The sequence below is a fragment of the Odocoileus virginianus genome, chromosome 26 (assembly GCF_023699985.2).
Source record: "Odocoileus virginianus isolate 20LAN1187 ecotype Illinois chromosome 26, Ovbor_1.2, whole genome shotgun sequence".
Classification (NCBI taxonomy): domain Eukaryota; kingdom Metazoa; phylum Chordata; class Mammalia; order Artiodactyla; family Cervidae; genus Odocoileus; species Odocoileus virginianus.
This window is the reverse complement of record NC_069699.1, coordinates 6,198,340-6,215,180: the sequence shown is the minus strand read 5'-3', so window position 1 is coordinate 6,215,180 and position 16,841 is coordinate 6,198,340. Positions and strand designations below refer to the sequence as shown.

Below are 16,841 nucleotides of genomic sequence, written 5' to 3'. Positions count from 1 at the left end.
TGTTGACTACAATTTACATCCTTCATAGCTATCCCATTTGTGATATACTAAATATCCTAAATCCAATACAGTAAATTCCCCTTTAATGAATGTTTCCTAATATTTACAATAATATTGAGAGCCTGGAAAATGTACTTTCATACCAGGAAAATGTGCTTTCCTATCAGCTGATGACACACCAGCTCTATAGGAAGCAAGAAAGGATATGCAAATAAAAGGTTAGACTGAATGTCAGTCCACACACTGCTTTAATCACCATCTTTGTGGGGAAGAATATGCTCCCTGACCTTGATTTTATACTGAAGGAAATCATGAAAATAAAAACTGTAATCAGAGATGGGGGTCGGGGAGGAAGGGGATATAGTGCCTCATGCCAGCCAGGTTTCAGGTATCCACAGCAAGGATCAGTGCTCTCAGCTGCTCAGGATCTATCAGCAAACAGAAAACAGCACACTGGTCTGTTGCTGAAGCAAACTTGATTTTGTTTCGTTTTTAGCGCTTCAGCTAAACAGCGTATATTTTATAATGGGCCTGTGGGGCCTCCCAAGTGGCTCAGTGGTAAAGAATCCGCCTGACAATGTAGGAAACGTGGGTTCGATCCCTGGGCTGGGAAGATCCCCTGGAGGAGGGAATGGCAACCCACTCCAGTATTCTCGCCTGGAGAGTTCCGTGGACAGAGGAGCCTGGTGGCCTGCAAAGAGTGGGGCTGCAAAGAGTCAGACATAACTTACTGATTGGTGTGCTGTTGGCGCTACTTGCCTGCCTAACTACATGCACGGTCAGAGGACCCTAACCAGTTGGACCAGTCTTGGCCGAGTTGCTCAGGGTAGTGATGTCCTAGCCTGAGTCAGGCTCACTGGCAGGTAGTCCCAGGGCTTGAGATGCAGACGCCAGAAAGATAGAAGGCCAAATGGGGTGGATCCAGACATGTGCCCATGCTGACAGCTGCCTCAGAAAGCAGATTGTGCAATATGGAACAGACCAGAAGGGCTATAAGAAGGACTGTCTGATGACTCATAATAGGTGTTTGGGGATTTTTTTCCCTGTAATCTTTTATATCAAAATAATTTCAAACTTACAGAAAAGTTTCAGTCAAAAAGAAAAAGAAAAAGAAAAGGGTACAAAGAACTCCCATACACGCTTCATCTCAGTCCCACTTTTGTTAACCTTAAGCCACTTTTACTTTTTTAGCTTCTCTTATCATTATTATTATTTATTTTTTGGACATGTGGGATCTAGTTCTCTGATCGGGGTTAAATCTGCACCCCCTACTTTGAAAGTTCAGAGGTTTAAACACTGGATCACCAGGGAAGTCCCATCTCATATTATTATTTTCCAAACCATTTGAGAGTAATTTGTTTACATAATGTCCTTGTACCTCTAAACACTTCCCACTTCTCATGAAGGCAAAGAAGTGTGTCTTCTCTCAGGTCTCTTTCACTGAAGAAAAAAAATTTACTTATACTATTATCTTTTCATGAGTATTAACTTCACAAATAGTGAAACAAAAGATTATAAGAACCTAAGATTAAGTGTTTCTCTTCAATTTTGTATTTTCTGTCTAGCAGTCATGTATTACTAGAACATTATGTAATATTTTAAGCTGTTTTTTACTTATGTTTAAATTTTTAGGCCAAATATTGCATTGAATTGGCTTTTTAAAAAGTGTGAAATATTAGAGTGAAGTCAGGAAAATATGTCAAATACATGATTTTTAAACTTTTTAGACTTAATTTTAGAGCATTTTTATTGGCTTGGTGATTTTAATTTTGTTATGATTTCTAACTTACAGGGAAGTTTCAAGATGAGTACAAAGATTGTTTATGTACTCTTTACCTAGTTTGTTTTCATTTTCCTGCATTATATTTCTCATTATCTCCCTCTGTATAAAAAAAAAAGTACACTTTTTCACGTATACATGTACAACATGCACTATAGTTTAACAAAAAAGGAAAGAAACCCGAAAATATCAGGCCTTTCATTTCTAAATATTTCAGTGTATATTTCCAAAGTACAAGGACATATGAGTGATCAAAATCAAGAAGTGAAACATTAATGCAATGCTACTAGCTAATCCATATTAAAATTCATGCATAATCCCAGTATTGACCTTTATATCTGCTCTCCCCCTAGTCCAGGGTCCAATCCAGGATTACACATTGCTTTTAATTGTTGTATCTCTTCAGTCTCCTTTAATTTGGAACAGATCAATGACCCTTCTTAAAAGGGTTAAAAAAACTATTTTATCAAATGTGCTAGCTTCATGAAAGAGATTCAAAACTGTGACCAGCTTTAAGTGTCAGTGTGGATATCATTTGTGCTGGTCATTGTGTTATATTCTTATTGGGGATGGAACCATATCCAAAGAACTTTTTCTTTCATGTTGGTATTGATCAAAAGTTGTTATAATTTGTAGTTATTTTTCACCACTTAATTGATGTTGATTGGAAATGTTCTGAAACAGGCTTGGGTGTGTTTTTTTTTTTGCCACATAATATAAATATAGTAATAAAAATAATGTAATAGTTGGAAAAAATGTAAATATGACAAAACTGCAAGAGGCAAACTGGTTGTCTGAAGAGGCTTTACAAAGGCAAGGGAGAAAGGGAAAGACAGACATAACTGAATGCAGAGTTCCAGAGAACAGCAAGGAGAGACAAGAAGGCTTTTTTAAATGAACAGTGCAAAGAAATAGGGGGAAACAACAGAATGGGCAAGACTAGAGATTTCTTCAAGAAAACTGGAGAGATCAAGGGAACTTTTCATGCAAAGATGGGCACAATAAAGGACAGAAATGGTATGAACCTAACAGAAGCGGAAGAAGTTAAGAACTGATGGCAAGTATACACAGAACTATACCAAAAATGTCTTAATGATCTGGATAACCATAATGGTATGGTCACTCACCTAGAGCCAGACATCCTGGAGTGTGAAGTCAAGTTGGCCTTAGGAAGCACTACTAAAGACAAAACTAGTGGAGGTGATAGAATTCCAGCTGAGCTATTTCAAATCCTGAAAGTTGATGCTGTTAAAGTGCTGCACTAAATATGCCAGCAAATTTGGAAATCTCAGCAGTGTCCCCAGGACTGGAAAAGGTCAGTTTTTGCCACAGTCCCAAAGAAGGGCCAAGGAATGAGAATGTTCAAACTACCACATGATTGTACCTAATTCACATACTAACAAGGTAATGCTCAAAGTCCTTCAAGCTAGGCTTCAGCAGAACATGAATAGAGAACTTCCAGATGTACAAGCTGGATTTAGAAGAGGTAGAGGAACCAGAGATCAAATTGCTAACATTCACTGGATCATGGAAAAGGCAAGGGAATTCTAGAGAAACATCTACTGCTGGTTCACTGACTGTGATAAAACCTTTGACTGTTTGGATCACAACAAACTGGAAAAGTCTTAAAGAAATGGAACTACCAGACCACCTTTCCTGTCTACTGAGAAATCTGTATGTAGGTCAAGAAGCAACAGATAGAACTGGACATGAAACAACTCACTGGCTCAAAATTGAGAAAGGAGTACGTCCAGGCTATATATCGTCACCCTACTTATTTAACTTATATGCAAGTAATTAGCCTCCAACTAATAAAAAGAAATGAAAAAAAAAAAAACCTGTAACTTATATGCAGAGTACATCATGTGAAATGCCAGGCTGGATGAATCACAGCTGGAATCAAGATTGCCAGAAGAAATATCAATAACCTCAGATATGCAGATAATACCATTCTAATGGCAGAAACTGAAGAGAAACCAAAGAACCTCCGGACGAGAGTTAAAGAGGAGAGTGAAAAAATCGGTTCAAAATTCAACATTCAAAAAACTAAGATCATGGCATCTGGTCCCCTCACTTCATGGCAAATAGAAGAGGGGAAAAGGGACAGATTTTATTTTCCTGGGCTCTAAAATTTCCTGCAGACAGTGACTGCCTCCATGAAGTTACAAAACCCTTGCTCCTTGGAAGGAAAGTTATGAGCAACCTAGACAGCATATTAAAAAGCAGAGACATTTTACTTTGTCGACAAAGATCCATTTAGTCAAAGCTATGGTTTTTTTTTGGTAGTCATGTACATATGTGAGAGCTGGACCATAAGAAGGCTGAGTGCCAAAGAATTGATGATTTTGAATTGTGGTTCTGGAGAAGACTCTTGAGAGTCCCTTGGACTGCAAGGAGATGAAAACCAGTCAATCCTAAAAGAAATTAGTCCTGAATATTCATTGGAAGGACTGATGCTGAAACTGAAACTCCAGTCCTTTGGCCACCTGATGTGAAGAACTGACTCATTTGAAAAGACCCTGATGCTGGGAAAGATTGAAGGTGGGAGGAGAAGGGGACGACAGAGGATGAGATGGTTTGATACCATCACTGACTCAGTGGACATGAATTTGAGCAAACTCCAGGAGAGAGTGGAGGACAGGGAAGCCTGGCATACTGCAGTCCATGGGGTCACAAAGAGTCAGATACAATTTAGTGACTGAACAAAAGTGCAACTAGTATGTATGTCTTCAAATACATACTTTATTTTTTTTTAAATACATACTTTACAAAGATCAGCAACAAGATGTATATGAGAAAAATTATAAATCTCTGATAAAAGAAATCAAAAAAGAACTAAATAAAGGTAGAGATATCTCATGTTCATCGTTAGGAAGATTCAAATTGTCAAGATGTTTATTTTTGTTCAGTCACTTTTATTTTGTTCAGTTGTGTCCGACTCTTTGTGACCCTGTTGACTGCAGCATGCCAGATGTTAGTTCAGCCCAATTTGATCTGTGGGTTCAACACAGTCTCAATCAAAATCTCAGCAAATTATTTTGTGGATATCAACTAAGTGATTCTAAAATTTATATAAAGAAGCAAAAGACTCAAAATAACCAACACAATAATAAAGGAAAAGCACAAAGTCAGAGGACTGCATTATGAAAGAATAGATGAACAGATCAATGGAATAGAATTGAGAGTTCAAAAATAGATTCATACAAATAGAGTCAGCTAATCTTTGACAAAAGAACGAAGACAATACAATGGAGAAAAGATCATCTTTTTCAACAAATGGTGCCAAGCAGCAAGGTATCCATGTGCAAAAACAGAAAAATTTCCAGACACAGAACTTAGAACTGTGACAAAAATAATAAATCAAAATGGATCATAGAACTAAATGTAAAATGCAAAACTATTGATGTCAAACTCCTAGAAGGTAGCATAGGAGAAAATCTGGCTGACCTCAAGCATGGTGATGACTTTTTTAGAAGTAATACCAGAGACATAATCCATGAAAGAAATAATTGATAAATTGGACCTCATTAAAATTAAAAACTCCGCTCTGCTCTGTGGAAGAAACTGCCAAGAGAATGAGAGACAAGCCACAGACTGGGAGAAAATACTTGCAAAAGACATGTCTGATAGAGGACTGTTATGCAAAATACACAAAGATTTTTTAAAATGCAATAATAAGGAAACAACCTGATTTTAAAATAAGCCAAAGATTGGAATAGAAAGCTCACCAGATACCTCACAGATGGCAAATAAACATACAAAAAGATGTTCCACATTGTATGCCATTAGGGAAATGCAAATTAAAGTAAGTGTGAGCTAACACAGCACACCTAAAACCCAAAACACTGACAGCACTAAATGCTTGTGAGAATGTGGGGCAACAGGAACTATCATTCATTGATAGTGGGGTTGCAAAATGGTACAATCTCTTTTGAAGACAGCCTGAAGACTTCTTTTTTTTCCCATTACTTTCTCTTTTTTTTTCCCATTACTTTCTCTTTTTTTTTTCATTTATTTTTATTAGGTGGAGGCTAATTACTTTACAATATTGTAGTGGTTTCTGCCATACATTGACATGAATCAGCCATGGATTTACATGTGTTCCCCATCCCGATCCCCCCTCCCGCCTCCCTCCCCATCCCATCCCTCTGGGTCTTCCCAGTGCACCAGCCCTGAGCACTTGTCTCATGCATCCAACCTGGGCTGGCGATCTGTTTCACCCTTGATAGTATACTTGTTTCAATGCTATTCTCTCAGAACATCCCACCCTCGGCTTCTCCCACAGAGTCTAAAAGCCTGTTCTGTACATCTGTGTCTCTTTTTCTGTTTTGCATATAGGGTTATCGTTACCATCTTTTTAAATTCCATATATATATGCATTAGTATACTATATTGGTCTTTATCTTTCTGGCTTACTTCACTCTGTATAATGGGCTCCAGTTTCATCCATCTCATTAGAACTGATTCAAATGTATTCTTTTTAATGGCTGAGTAATATTCTATAGTGTATATGTACCACAGCTTCCTTATCCATTCGTCTGCTGATGGGCATCTAGGTTGCTTCCATGTCCTGGCTATTATAAACAGTGCTGCGATGAACATTAGGGTGCACGTGTCTCTTTCAGATCTGGTTTCCTTGGTGTGTATGCCCAGGAGTGGGATTGCTGGGTCATATGGTAGTTCTATTTCCAGTTTTTTAAGGAATCACCTGGAGACTTCTTATGAAACTAAATACACTGTTACCAAATGATCCAGCTTGGTATTTACCCAAATGAGTTGAAAACTCATGTCTACCCAAAAACCTACATACAGATCTTTAAAGCAACTTTATTCATAATTGCCAAAACTTACAAGCAATTAAGATGTCCTTCTGTAGGTGAATGGGTAATAAACCATGGTATATCCAGACAGTGGCTAGTACTCAGCGCTAAGAAGAAATAAGCTATCAAGCTATGAAAAGACATGGAGGATCCTTAAATGCATGTTACCAAGGGAAAGAAGGCTGTTTGAAAAGGCTCTATGGTTCTAACATTCTGGACGAGCAAGAACAATGGAGACAGTAAAATATCAGTGGTTGCCAGGGGTTGGGGCAAGGGAGAGATGACAGAGCACAAAGGGTTTTTAGGGCAGTGAATCTTCTGCGCCATATCATAATGTCATTATGCATGTGTGCTTACTAAGTCATTTCAGTCGTGTCCGACTCTTTGCGACCCCATGGACTGTAGCCCCCCAGGCTCCTCTGTCCATGGGATTTTCCAGGCAAGAATACTGGAGTGGGTTGCCATGCCATCCTCCAGGCGGTCTTCCCAACCCAGGGATCAAACCCATATCTCTTATGTGTCTTGCATTAGCAGGTGGATTCTTTAGCACGAGGGCCACCTGGGAAGCCTACATGCCAGGTATTCTACGGCACAGAATACCAGAATACTCAGCACCAAGAGTAAATCCCAGCATAAACTATGGTTGTAAGAGGTGTTGATGTAGATTCATAGATGGTAACAAACGTACAACTCTGGGGGGTGGGGGATGTTGATAGTAGGGAAGGTTGTGTGTATGTGGAGGCCAGGGGTACATGGAAAAATCTCTGTACCTTCTACTCAGTTTTGCTGTGAACCTAACATTGCTCTAAAACTTAAAGGGGAAAAAAAGGACTACTCTAGCGGTCCAGTGGTTAGGACTCAGTGCTTTCACTGCCAGGCCCCAGGTTCAGTTCCTGGTCGGGGAACTGAGATCCCTCAAGCTTCACCTCAGGCAGAAAAAAAAAAAAAAGCAACAACTATAACTGAGCTTCCCTACAGAAACATCTTTCTTGTTGAGGGGAGAAGCACCTTTCCTGTTCTTGCTGTTCTTTTTAAGGAGGGATCATCTGAATACATTTCTGTATGTCATTTTTAAAGCCAGTTTTCAAGTGGCTTGCTTGAGTAGCACATGTCAGAGATATATTTACCCTCTTCACTAGCTCTCACACAACTGACATATTATAACCTTTAATATTGAGGATGCAATATCTCAAGATGATGAAACTGAGGAGATCAATCCCTGAGCATTTCAGCCTTTCTCGGCAATGGATGACTTTCAGTGCACATAATGGACATAAGCAGATGGCATCGTGTGGTTGTAAACAACATCTAAACATTGTACCTGAACATGAAGAAATCCCAGACAAAAACCAGCCAGAAGTAGATTAGGAATCCTTTCTTTCTTTCTTTCTTTCTTTCTTTCTTTCTTTCTTTCTTTTTTTTTTTTTTTGGCCACACTGTGTAGTTTGGCTTGTGGGGTCTTAGTTCCCCACAATGTTAGCTGCTCACTTGTGTCTGACTCTTTGTGACCCCATGGACTGTAGCTCACCAGTCTCCTCTGTGCATGAAATTCTCCATGCAAGAATACTGGAGTGGGTTGCCATTCCCTTCTCAAGGGGATCTTCCCAACCCAGGGATCAAACTTGGGTCTCCCAGGGATTGAACCCGGGTCCCTTGCATTGCAAGCAGATTCTTTACCATCTGAGGCACGAGGGAGGGATCAAACCCAGGCCCCAGCAGTGAAAGCGCTGAGTCCTAACCACTAGATCGCCAGGAAATTCCCAGGAATCCATTTTTTTTTCTGTTTCCCAAGTTGAAATATTTTTTCTAGTTTAGGGCATATGTTCGTTGACTTTGCATAATGCTGGAAATGGTATCAATAAAAAAAGAAACTGCTCTAATTTCAAGATTCACCTTTGATCATAATATTTAGCAGTAGCTGACAGTGATACCCAAACACAGTGCCAGTCCCCATGATCTGGAGCAAAGCTTAGGTCATTTCCTTTAGCAGAGGTGACATTAGAAAATAAACCAAAACAGAAAAGAAAAACCTGACTGTACATAAAACTTGATCTGCAGCTCAAGCTGTGTAGAAATTACTTAATCTGTCATCTGCTTCATGGATACCCACGTTTATAACTATTCATTATGAACATTATAAAATTCACAATTATAAGCATGAATGAAGTTGAAATCTGTTAAGGAAAAAAACATTAGATTGCTTAGAAAAAAGGCAACTAATGCAAATAAGTTATTATCGTTCCAAAGAATAAGACAGAATAGCTATAATTCACGTAACAAATTAGTTTAATGAACGTGGCAGATTTAACATGTATTTAACATTGAATTGTATTACTAAATTTACTCCTGAGAATTTTCTAAGCATTTTACATATATAGCTTTTGTCATTTAACTCTTATGAAAACCCTGTAAGTTTCAATTGTTATCAACATGCTTCTGTAGGTGAGTAAATTGAAGCACAGAGAAGAAAAGTCACATAACTAAGAGACCACATAAACTCTCACTGTCCCTACCTGCAGACAACTGAAGTCACATATTTCTCTCCCAGATCATTCCTCTGGCAATGAGGGAATGCTGGGGAATTAAGACCCTAAGAGGGGGACTTCTCTGGTGATCCAGTGGTTAAGACACCATACTCCCAATGCAGGGGCTTGGGTTCGATCTCTGGGTAGGGAACTAGATTCCACACACCACAACTAAAGATTCCACATGCTATAACAAAGATCAAGGATCCTGCATTCCCCAACTAAGATCTGGTGCAGTCAAATTAAGAAAAACAAACAAACAAATAAACAAAAAACCCAAGAGCAACCTTCAACCAAAGAGGTCCAGGAATTGGTCAATAAATATCCCATCTTCCTTGCCTCTCTATGAGACAATTCTAAGTATTCTGCACAAGGATAGAGCCCTGATTACCCACTGTAGTAACTCACTCATTAACGTCTCCTTTCCTGGCTCTCTTTCCTTCCTGGTCTCACTTTTCAACTCTCTCATCATCCTTTCAGGGATCACTTCCTGAATCAACCACCTCCCTCCCCCACTGGTCCCAACCTCTGCATATCTATGCACTCTTAAGAGCTGGTTGTCACCATAGTCCCTCCTTGGGAGGGTACACACTCATTTTACTGATTTGGCCAAAACTTGAAATTTGTCATGGTGACTATATATTTATCTTATTCCCCAAGTCTGCGACTTTTCAGGCAGGAATGACACAGAGGGGATTTAAATGAACCCATTTTTGAGATTCCCGGTTTCACTGTGAAGCTTTTCAGAGAAGCACCAGATGCAGTCAGCAGCTTTGGCCCTGTCATTGCAAGCTGATGCTGGGGAACAAAAATATGTAACAGAAGCCTGGACTGGGAACTTCTCGGGTTCTGATTCTGCCTTATTCTGTAATTTTCACACAACTTATGTAACTTCTCCCATATTATGATTGGACATTATTTTATAAAAGCACTTTGTAAAGACACTTTGAAGGGCTTTTAGCTTCCTCAGTGCAGTTCAGTTATCAGAAGGATCTAGAGAAGATTGGCTTGGTCATATTCCATGCCTCCAGGAAAAGGAAATCCAGTACCTGGGTCACGACCGCTGCAATCCCCTGTGGAGTTCTGGTCTCTTGGCCTGGCTGGTGTGAGCTGCCGACACTGAACTCTTGTTCTCCAAGTGCAGCTCCAGGCTGTTCTTTCATCTCTCCTCTTCAATCCATCGCTTAGTTTCTATGCCAGAAGCAGCTCCTATTTACCCAAGATTTGGAGCTGTCTGTAACAACCGCTTAGCGGGACAGAGCCACACAGCATCTTAAAATCAAACATCAGGCACTCGTTCCTGGCAGTCTTTTGGTTCCATCTGTTGTTTCTGCCTTACTCCTCTCTCCTCTCTGCTTGCCCTCCCAGAAGAAAAAAATAAAGAAAAAATAAAAAAACAAATTCTTTCCATTTCCTCTGTAGAGTAATTTGACCTTCTCAAGTCCCTACTTCCCAAAGTAGCTGGGAGCCTTCCTCAGGACTTCTATGGTTTCCTTTTTTAGATATAAATCTTTGGACTATCTGGTATTTGCTTGCGTTTAAGAATAGTTAAAATTCTTTTTATTGTTTTATATAAACAAATACAAGGAGGTACAATATAGATTAGCAAACAGACCAGGAAAAAAAAAAATCAATGAACCAGAAAAAAAAAAAAACCAAGGATGAACAGGAACATAATGTTCAAAATGAATCAAAGATGCCCTCTATGACCTGTTTGTTCCCAGGTGCAATGAACACAGAGATACACTGCTCAGAAACCCTCAGAAACTCCTGGGGTTATACCAGCAACCTTCTTCAAAGAATTGCCCCTGGGCTACTGGAGCCACCTCCAGTTGGAAGGTTCCAGATGCCTGGGAGTGCCCATCCCCCAAGGTGGCTGGTAGGCAGCCACTGACTGGTGAGGGTGGATGAAGCCCAGCTCTCTAACCTCAAGGCTGCAGGAACTCAAGGTGCAGTTTATGCTCCAGAGCTCGCTACACGCTCAGACCATGTCCAAGAATTCATCAAAAATTGCACCCTTTTCTTGTCTGCGTCCCCTTCACTGTCCTGCTTCCCTTCCTCCCTTATTAACCTGTGCCAGAAGAACTTCAACTTGAAGCTGTGGCTCAGCTGGCTTCTGGAAGAACCCAATCTAAGGTGCTAGGTATTCTATTTTATTGCACAGACACCCTGGGAATTAATTTTTTCATATATACAGTGAATACCTTTTATGTATTTGATGCTGTTATGAAAAAATGCTGAAAGTGAAATGTCAGAGAAAGACAAATACTGTATGATACCACTTATATCTTAAATCTAAAAAAATACTACAAAAAAGCAGACTTATAGGTATAGAGAACAAGCTAGTAATGGGGAGAGGTGGGTATATAGGGGTGAAGGATTAAGAGGTACAAACGATTATGTAAAAAGTAAGATACAAGGATGTATTGTACAACACAGGGAATATAGCCAATATTTTACAATTACTGTAAATGGAGTATAACCTTTACAATTATGAATCACTATATACCTGTACACCCGTAACATATAACATTGTACATCAACTATACTTCAATAGAAGAATAAAAAGAATAAATAAAATAGAGAATAACTCTTTTAAAAAAGAAACAGTAATGATGATGTATATAATACAGTCCAGACCCTCACAGAAAGTAAAAACTAGTTAGGGAGGTGAGACATGGAGAGACAGAAATATAAGATGAGGTCAAGTGCTTTTTTTATTCATGCAGAAAATATGGAATATCCTCCATATATGGGCTTCCCAGGTGATGCAAATGGTAAAGAACCTATCTGCCAATGCAGGAGATAAAAGAGACATGAATTCAGTCCCTGGGTTGGGAAGATCCCCTAGAGGAGGGCATGGCAACCCACTCCAGTATTCTTGCCTGGAGAATCCCATGGACAGTGGAGCCTGGTGGGCTGCAGTCCAAGGGGTCACAAAAAGTCAGGCAGACTGAGGTGGCTTAGGACACACACACACACACACACACACACACACACACCCTCTATGTATACATGATGGAATCTCAGAGATATCGGGAAGGAGTGCTCACAGCTTCATGGTTTCATGTGCTGGGATTTGGAGGACATATAAGATTTCCAAACAAAAAGTTGGAAGCGGAGAGCATATTAACTGGGGAGAAACAGCATGGGAAGCTGAGCATGTGAGGCCGACAAGGTACAGTGAGCCATAATGTTAACAGAGCCCCTGAGAAGATCCATTGTCTTCTCGAAGACTGAATCTCTCCCATTGTAACTTCCTTCATTCTGCCACTCTATCCTATGGGCATATGATAGGACGCAGGTCAGTAACCTCTGTGCTTCTGTGCTTTGTGGATACAAATCTTAGGCAACGTGTTCAGATATACAAAGATACTACATTCATTCTTTTAATATTCTATTTATTTATTTACTTTTTGGCCACACCACATGGCCTGTGGGTTCTCATTTCCCTGACAGTGACCAAACCTGGGCCCCCCTGCAGCGAAAACGCAGACTCCCAATCACTGGACCACCAGGGAAGTCCCTATTTTCTTTTTTTTTTCCTGTATCCTGTATAATTTCCCTTATAATTGTTCTTGTAAGCCTCTGTTCCACTTGGAGTGGTGGAAATTTAATCTTGGTCAAATTGTGTGGTCCCTGCTACCCTTTTCTCCTTAAGTTTTCATCCCAATTCCTGCCTTCTGGAGAATTTGGTAGGATCCCTAATCCTCTCTATTACCTAGGCGTCTGATACTTGGCTTATCAGACATGAGCAGTTCACTGCTAAGTTGTCCTTCATTCCTACCCTCAAGACACCTCTATAGCTCACTGTTCTTTCTGCTCCTCCCATGTAACACTGGAACATGTAGACTGGCAGGTCTAGGCAGTAGGTCCCTGGGATCTGCCCAGGGGTGAGCAAGGTGCAAAGTCTCATTTCTACTTGTTCACTTATTTTTTGGCTGCATCATGCGGCACGTGGGGTCTTAGTTTCCAGATCCGGGATTGAACCCGGACCCTCTGCATTGGAAGCTCAAAGTCTTAGCCACTGGACCATCAGGGAAGTCCCACTACCTCGTAAATTTGTAATGAGAGTTAAATGAGCTAATATTTGTAAAGTGCTTAGAATAGTGTCTGGCTCTTGATAAATGCAGTCTGGGTGTTTGCTAAATGAAGCATTTTATGTATGTTGACTGTTAAATATTTAGTATGTCCTTTCCCTTTTACGGTTGGCGCTTGCATGGGGCAGGTGGAAAACCAGAGCAGGAAATCATGTATCATTCCTGAGACGGTCATTATTACTTGTCTAGACAACTGCACTGAGCTCCTAAGGGGTCTCATCTGTAACCTCCTCTTTTCTCAGACCATCTTACCTATTGCTGTTAGTGGCTCTGGTCATGTCTCTGCTTGTTTTCAAGGTTTTTAATAGGTCTCTATTTCCACTGTAAGACTTTGCTAAGTTTTGTACAGAAATACCTTTCCTAAGTACTAAACAAAGAAAGAAAGAAAGAACATGTGCCCTGGGATATATATAAACTAAAACAATGAAGCACAAGTAAGAAATGTCTTTGAATTCTAGGCTCTTAAAATTTTATGTCAACTTTACATTCTAATCCATAACCTGGCCATGCTTATTTTAACTTCAGAAACATTTCACACTTCTTGCTAATCAGGAAAGTTTTCAAAGGACTTTTCCTATTTGTTTCCTTGGGTAATTGATGAAAGTTATTGCATCAATTTGGGATAATTAGACTAAATAACACAGACCTGACAGCTCAGACTAGGCAATTTCTTTTTGCTGTTGGTGTCACAATATTTCTAGAATCCAAACAGTTAAATCTCCATATATATATGTGTGTGTGTGTGTGTGTGTGTGTATTTTTTTACCTGCTTTAAGTGTTATGTGGGATAATGATTAAGTAGAGATGCATTGAAAGCTGACAAAGAGGTGGAAAAGTACATTTTCAGACTCCTGTTGATTAAAATTTTAATAAGTACGCCTTCGTGCTGACAGGTTGTTGGATTCTTAGGGTTGTAAGCAAGAGAAAATCAACTTAAACAAGCTAGAGCAGAGAAGGGAATTTATAGCTTAGTAAGTTTAAAGTCCAGGGTGGCAGCTGGCTTCATCAGTGGCTGTTTCCAGGGGTCAGATGATCAGGTCCCTGGCTCTCCACTTCTAGGAAGGATCCTTCCATAAGGCAATCAAGATGGTGATCATGGTAAATGGTACAAGTTGAAAAGAGCTCATTTTCCCTATTCCCTCTGGGAGAGACAGACCAGCTTTGCTTAAATCCACTTCTCATTCAATCACTGTGACCACGTGGGTAGGATGCCATAAGTGATCAGGCCTTGATCAAGTGCCACACCTACATCTGGGAAGAAACGAGCCTGTCACCACTCCACATCTCACACTCCCAGGATGACCGATGCTTCCTGCTTACCCAGGACTATAAAGTTTCCTATGCATAGAACTTTAAGTGCTAAAACTGAGTTAGGGCAAACCAAAGCAGTTGGTCTGTTTCTCCTGTTACCCAAAGGAAAATTGGTTGAAACCCAAAGGTGGATGGAAAAGGGTGCTAGGCAGAAAAAATATATAGCTGTCTACCACTGTGCATCACAGGATTGAATTGCTTTGGTTTACTGGCAGACAGAACTCATTTCTAACCATTCCTGCTCCCCAGGCTTCTCAGGAGGTCCAGCGGTTAAGACTCTTTCCTTCCACAGAAGGGGATGTAGGTTCAGTCCCTGGTTGGGGACTGCATGCCCTGAGTCTCAGCCAAAACAAAGGCAGTGGGGGGGATTGGTCATTCCCGTTGCCTTCTTTTCTCAGGATACTTGTCAAAAGACTTTTTCAGTGACTGGAAAAGCTTACTGATGATTCTTAGTTAACTGCCAATATTTGAAATCTAATATAAATGAACCAGAATTCTCAAACAACCCATAGTTCCACCATAAACTCTCCTCTGATGTTTAGTCACTCAGTCATGTCCAACTCTTTTGCGGCCCCACGGACTGCAGCCTGCCAGGCTCCTCCGGCCATGGGATTTCCCAGGCAAGAATACTGGAGTGGGTTGCCATTTCCTTCTCCAGGGGATCTTCCTGGATCAGGGATCCATCGAACCCATGTCTCCTGCATTGGCAGGCAGATTTTTTTTTACCGTGGAGCCACCAGGGAAGCCTGAACTCTCCTCTAACTCAGACGTTATTTTCACTCCAGGAGTCTTGTCACATGCAGTCAAAACATTAGCTTTGCTTTGTAATTGTCATTTGAGAGTTTAGCTTTTAAAATGCAAATGATCCAACTTAGTGATTGATAAGATGGTCTTATAAAGAATTCATTCATTTAATCCAAATTTTACTCTTTGTCATAGCATTTACTTTCTTTTTTATATAAATAAAAAAAATAACAATTCAAAATTAAGTTAGAAACCTGTGACCAGCTGCTCTTTCTAAGTCAGTATGTATCTGCATAGTAAAGCAAGTTTTCAAAACCAACATATTAAATATAACTTTTACTCAAAAGAAGAAATGATCAAACCACTAATTTCTTTTAAAAGCAACGTTTACTTCTTTACTAGCCCTCTTAAAAAAAACAACAAAAACAGATTATTTGCAAAATGTCTTCTTGAAGTAGGGCCTTGATGTGAATTACCACTTCTGGAGTTGTATCCATGATATGTTTCATCTCTGCCTATTCCCATGCTTTTAATTCCAGAAAATGCTGTGTGCTAAAATCCTTTACTATTTGGTTGAAAATATTTTCATCAGTTTATCAACATACATCTTCACAGACATCACCATTTTACAAACATAATAAAAATTTCCTAGTCAACTATGCATTCATCCAATTGCATGAAAAAGAACTGGATTACATACGACTTTTTAAAAAAATCACTCGTTTGTTTATTAACTGTGCTATTTTTATAAGAACATATTTTTCAGATTGGCAATCTCTTTTTGACCTAAACAGATTTGGAAATATCTATTCTGGGAGATAGTGAAGGACAGGGAAGCCTGGTGTGCTACAGTCCACAGGGTTGCAAAGATTCGGACACGACAACTATGACAAATCACATAACTTGTTGCCAATTTTTCTTTTTCTTTTTTGGTCAAGAAGCATATGGGATCTTAGTTCCCTGACCAGGCACTGAACCTGCACACACTGCACTGGAAGCACAGAGTCTTAGCCACTGGATCCCCAGGGAAGTTCCCATATTTTAAAAATAAATGTCAGTTTCCAAGGTAATTAAAAAAACCAGTCTTGAAGCTTTAAGAAATTTTTAATTGATCTGTGAATTTTATTGTAATACTGTAGTCAGGACTTCTCTGTTAATAATTTTAAAATGTGGTTACAGTTTGATCAGGGACAGAGTCTTAATCGCTGAGCCACGAGGGAAGCCCCACAAATTTGATTTTAAGTCACTTCAAATATAATGGTTTTAGGCAATTATTACTCAGTTTTCGCAAAAACCAGATACCAAACTTTAGACTCATTCACACTTGTACAATAATAGAAATTTGTATTAAACATCTGATTATATCCTGTATACATTTCAAATGGACTTCAGCTTGTTAAAATGATGATTGGAATATATCACTGTCAAAATAATTACAGGAAAATTGGGATAGTTCTCACTGTGAGTAACCTCAATAATTTCAGGCTTTTCTGAATTTCTTCTGTTCTCACTGTTTCAAACTAACTATTAAAAACTTAATCCTTGCAACTTTTGATTCCTG

At 39.5% G+C, this 16,841-nt stretch overlaps 1 long non-coding RNA gene across 1 annotated transcript in view; it reads right to left on the bottom strand.

Moving 5' to 3' along the window:
* Positions 1-10,547, bottom strand: part of LOC139031197 (uncharacterized) — a 36,332-nt gene extending 25,785 nt beyond the window's left edge. The window contains exon 1 of the long non-coding RNA XR_011483589.1: positions 10,175-10,547. This is a non-coding gene — a long non-coding RNA (uncharacterized lncRNA). The remainder of the gene's footprint in view (positions 1-10,174) is intronic.
* Positions 10,548-16,841: the final 6,294 nt, after the last annotated feature.